The 5504-nt window shown below is 45.4% G+C and overlaps 1 long non-coding RNA gene across 1 annotated transcript in view; it reads left to right on the top strand.

The window, feature by feature from the left end:
* LOC111822696 (uncharacterized) overlaps positions 1 to 5504 on the top strand; it is a 28178-nt gene that overhangs the window by 1487 nt on the left and 21187 nt on the right. Inside the window, exons 2-3 of the long non-coding RNA XR_002825825.1 lie at positions 312 to 415; positions 3853 to 3922. This is a non-coding gene — a long non-coding RNA (uncharacterized LOC111822696). The remainder of the gene's footprint in view (positions 1 to 311; positions 416 to 3852; positions 3923 to 5504) is intronic.

The following is a 5504-nucleotide window of genomic DNA, read 5'->3' as shown; positions in this document are numbered from 1 at the left end:
CAAAGCCTCTGGCATCACAGGATGCTGCCCACATCCCCTGCTGCCACTGCTGCTGCACCTCAGCCTCCAGGTCACAAACAGCATTTCCCAGTGGCCCCAGCTCTCCTGTGGCCAAGCAGGAGATGGGGTAGATGCAGAAATGAATGAAAAAGAGAAAGCCCTTGTGCCCCTGGCTAAGGATGGTTACCAAAGGCAAGACTGTCAGCCAAACTTAGCAGAGGTGGACATTGTGGTTAAGAGGGACCTTGCAAAGAAACATTTTGTCATGCTTTGCTTGCTAATTGTTTTTTTCTGTGGTTTGTGACTCCCAGACTAGGTTACGCTCTCTCTGAGGTCAAGGGTCACCTGATTGATGCACCTCATTTCTGGACCTGTGAAAGGCAGTCCCCAGATGGCCCAGGTCCCACGAAGACAGGTATGACCTGTGCTTATTTTGTCATACACACTCCTACCATTGCAGAGATCTGGGTCTAAGTTAAAACTGTGAACGCAAGAGACAAACGCTGACAGTCTGTCTGTCTCTGTCAGGGTGAAAACATCAGCTTACCTTCTATTCTTCTTATGGCGTAGGATAGCACTGTACACATGGGATGGGACTGATAGAGATTTGTGGATTAGTTAATGGGAAATAAGGGTGAGTAAGAGAGGCGTTGGGGGTTCAGCAGTTGTTGTTGATTGAATTGTGTCCCCCAAAAATATGTGTTGTAAATCCTAACCTCTGTGACTGTGGGTATAAGCCCATTTGGGAATGGCTTGTCATTGTTACGTTAAAGAGGCAGGATTAGCGTAGGGTGTATCTTGAGTCAATCTCTTTGGAAATATAAAAGAGACTGAATATGGAAGCTAAGAAGCAGAGAGCAGGAGAGGGAGATGCCAAGCCACATGAAGATTTGTCCACGAGCAGAAGTTCAAAGAGACAAAGATATTCCTCCAGAGCCAACAGAGAAAAAAAGCCTTCCACTAGAGCCGGCACCCTGAATTCAGACTTCTAGCCTCCTACATTGTGAGAAAATAAATTTCCGTTTGTTAAAGCCGTCCACTTGCGGTATTTCTATTATAGCAGCACTAGGTAACTAAGACAGTGATTGAATTCTCACTTTCCATGTGGGAGACCTGGGTTCGATTCCCAGTCAATACACCTTATGTGCAGACACCACCTATCTGTCAATGGAGACTTGCTGAACAGGTTTCAGCGGAGCTGTCAGGCTAAGAAAGATGAAGAAGAAAGGCCTAGTGATCTGCTTCCAAAAATCAGCTAGTGAAAACCCTATGAATAACAATAGTCCAACCCCCAATCAATCTTGGGGATGGCGCCTGACTGGGCAGCATTTTGTTTTGTTATACATGGGGTCACCATGACTCAGGGCTAACTGGACAGCAACCAACAACCACAAGGATGAGTAAAGTCCCTGGACAGTGCAAACGGCTAATGCACTAAGCTGCTAATTGAAAGGTTGGCAGTTCGAATGTACCCAGAGATACCTTGGAAGAAAGACCTGGTGATCTACTTCCCAAAAATCAGCAATTGAAAACCCTATGGAGCACAGTTCTACTCTGACACACATAGGGTCACTATGAGTTAAAATCGACTTCATGGCAAGTGGTTAAGGGCAAACAGAATGGCAGTATTTGCTGGAATTGTTCCTTATGCCCAGGGAAAACTCCAGAATGGTCAGGCTACACCCAACTCTCCTGCCCTTCAAAAAAAACTGGCTGACCCACCTCCTGCCCTGGCCACAAATTCTGGACTGACTTCCTAAGAATGTCTCAGATCTCAGCAAGACAAACAGGGCATTGGCTAAAGGAAACACTGTCACATTCTCCTTTCATAGACTTGAGCAGGAAATGGAGGCAGGGAGGCTGTTTTTGGATATAGGTCAAGCAAAGGGAATGGCTTGGAAAATCACCTTTCATTTACCTCCAGAGGCTATTAAACATTAAAGGAAATTCCCAAAGGAAGAAGTGAGAGATTTGTCCCTGTCAATCTCTGCAAATAGCCTAGATGCTCAGCACTCTGGAATGATTCAAAGCGGGACCAGCCCTGGCTGAGGGCAGGAAGAAGAATGAGGCCACCCCTGACAGTTCCTTTACCCATAGGATTGTACACTGTGCTCTGATGTCGTAGTTTAAGCCAAACTTTTGATGACACATATACTATTTGAGCATTCTTATGTGTACTGTGTAAGCGTTGTTGTTGTTAGCTGTGGTAGAGTCAGCCCCAGCTGGCTCAAGCAGTTTGCCATAAGCTGCTAACTGAAAAGTTGGCAGTTGAACCAATTCGGTGCCTCCACAGAAGAAAGGCCTGGTGAACTGCTTCTGTAAAGATTAAAACCCACTGTCACCAAGTCAATTTTGACTCATAGTGACCCTATAGGACAGAGTAGAACTGCCCCCATAGAGTTTCCAAGGCTATAATCCATACAGCTGACCTTTAACTGCCGACCTTTCAGTTAGCAGCCGAGCAGTTAACCACTGTGCCACCATGGCTCCTGTAAAGATTACAGCCAAGAAAACCCTATGGAGAAGTTCTACTCTGCAACATATGGGGTCGCTATGATTATAGAAGTAATAAATTTTTTAAATATTACCTGAATTTTCCCAGTTCTTTGAAAATAATGATGCAGTTTTTACATTTTCCAGTAAATATGAAGGAAGACACATCCACGTGTCAGCCTGCCTCCCCGGCCTGTGGTGTGCCTCCCCAGCTACCCCTCTGCAGCCCTGAACGTCCTCACTTCCTTTTGTACTTCACACTCTCATCCGTCCTTTCTTTGTCTCCAAGCTCTGATTACTGGGCAGTGCACCTATTAATCTTGAATGGAATGAAGTCTCCACCACTTCCATTTGAAAAAGAAATAGCTTTGCCTTTTCCATTTGATTCGACACTATAAAATATTTATGAATCCTCTGGCATCTCCAGCTCCCTCTCTCCCATCGATTCTCTTGGTTGACGCTAAGTGCTCACTTTGGGCAAAGTACTTCCCGTCCATCAGGGACAGGCCATCATGACAACATTCAGTTAGCCCCAGCTGCTCCAAGTCCACTGGGTCACTGGCAAAACCCCTGCTGCTCGAGTCGGAAGCTGTCCTTGGTTTCTAAGCCCCTGCAGCCATTCTGCAGGAGACAGTTGTTCCCTGTGACTTTGGGGTCCTGCTTTGTCTTCTCAGTTTCTTCTATCTTGGTGTTCCTGCAACAGTCACACAGAAACACAATCGGTATCTTTGGGTCTCCTGTGACCTCAGGGGCTGCAGACAGGGGGTTGAAGGTGCTGCTGGTACACAAGGGTCATTGCAGATCCCCCAGAAGACTGTGGTCTTGACCCAAGTAGGGTGATTAGATTCTTCCAGAAAGGAAAGCATCCATATTGCTGTTATTGAGGCTACTAGAGCTTTTCCAAAAGTGACTCCTATTTACTCATTGCTAGTCCCTATATGATATCCTTGACTTTACAGTATCAGTAATTCATTAAAATTCACTCACTGTCCTGTTGCTGCTGTTGTTGCTAGCTGTCGTCGAGTTGGCTCCAATTCATGGCAACCCCATGCACAACAGAACAAAAAGCTGCCCAGTCCTGCATCATCCCCATGATTGACTGCAGATTAGACCATTGTGATCCATAGCGTTTCCAGTGGCTGATCTTTCAAAGTATATCACCAGGCCTTTTTCCCTAGTATGTCTTAGTCTGGAAGCTCCACTGAAACCTGTCCAGCATTAGCAACACACAGGCCTCCACTGACAGATGGGTGGTGGTTGCACTTGAAGTGTATTGGCCAGGAATCTATCCTGGGTCTCATGCATGGAAAAGAGAACGCTACCACTGAACCGCCCATGTCTTCATACTTACTGTCCTAGGGGAAGAAAATAATGCTGGAAATGGTTTGAGACACAGATCCTGATGGACCAAAGGAAGATACAGAGCTCTGTAAGTTACCAAAGATTTCTGTGCCTCAGTTCCGGATCTGTATAATGAGGATAATAACAGTACCTACCTTCCTGAGCTATTGGGAGAATTCAATGAGATAACATATATAAACAGCTTAAAGTGAGCCCTGTCACCCAGGAGGTGCTCAGGAAATGGGAGTTATTGCCGTTGTTGTGATTGTCATTAGTTGAGTAGAAAAGGCAGTATCAGTCCCAGCCAGCAATGACAGGGATATGACTCTAGTAGGCAACAGGGAAATGCTGTCAGCTAAAACCAGTGAACAAGCAGACATTGCCATGGGGGTGACTGCTGCTTTAGCCTGGAAGCCCCTTCTATACTTCCCGCTGTTAGCCCAGAGTCAGCAAGGTGGGGCACATAAAGCTTCTCGGGTGGTGGTTGACTTGGCTGCACCGCTTCCTCTCCTAGCATCCAGTGTAACTCTGGGCACAAAATAGTTGTTCTGTAAATCCTGAGTGTATTCGTTTATGTTCAACTATCTCTACATCCTATTTTTGTATCGTATCAGAGTCCTGAGTGCTTTTTCTAAAAAAGACCACCACCTGTTTTCTTTCTTCCTGCCTCCCACCATCTCAGATGTCCCAAATTCCCAGAGTCTTGGACTTTGTTGTGTAACTGTGTAGTGGTAAAAAACAAGAGTTTTGGATCAAGATAGTCTTGAGTTCAAATCCTGACTTTGACTCTAATCCTACCTATCTGTGTACCTGGGGCAAGTGATTTAACCTCCATATTCCTCAGTTTCCTTATCTGTGAACTGTGGATAGTAACAGTAACTGACTCAAAAAGTTGTCCCCCAGAAAGCAGGGATTGTATGAAACGTTGCAAGAAAAGAGATCAGCAAAGTGCTGGGCACGCAATAAGTGTTCCATAAATGCTGATTATTTTGGTCACTATTGTTAATGAGCTAATACACTTCACCAGAAAACATTTGGGTTTTCCTGACACTTCTAGAGAAAGTGTTCCCCAAGACTATCAGAATGGGAATTAATGGTAGACATTAATTCAGGCCAGACGAAGAGGTATTTCTGGATGAGTGGTTATCTGGGCACCAGTGCCCGTGATGGAGTGCTACCTCCTCTGTCCTTGACCAAGGGAAGCAGAGGAAAGAAAATCCCGCTACCAGGCTGGAACGTGGACTGAACTCTTCCAAAGCTTCACTGTGCCAAGTGAGGCAGGATGGGGAGAGCAGAACAAATTCAAGAGTGATTCTGAGTCAAATGTGTGGTCAAACAGGCAACGGGGCCAATTTCAGTCCTGAAGTTATTTTAGGTGATGGCACTAGAAGGTTGTTTTGAGGTTGTTTAATTGTGTTTTATGTCCTGCAAAAATCTCAAAAGCTAGAGAACTTAAAAAGAAATTATTTAAAGTCACCGTGGCTAACAGCTACATTTCCTTGAAAGCTCATAAATATACTGCTGCTCAGATGTCTACTGAACTGAAATGGTGCCACCCAGTCAGTCCTGGGCGGACTCAGAGAAAGACAGAGGCATTAGCTGTGCATCTCCCTGGTGTGAAATTTGTGGACCCTGCTGGAAAGAGCTGAGCCAACAGTTGCTTAATGCAG

The sequence above is a fragment of the Trichechus manatus genome, unplaced genomic scaffold, assembly GCF_000243295.1.
Source record: "Trichechus manatus latirostris isolate Lorelei unplaced genomic scaffold, TriManLat1.0 scaffold00195, whole genome shotgun sequence".
Taxonomy (NCBI): Eukaryota; Metazoa; Chordata; class Mammalia; order Sirenia; family Trichechidae; genus Trichechus; species Trichechus manatus.
This window is presented reverse-complemented; position numbering and strand designations above follow the sequence as displayed.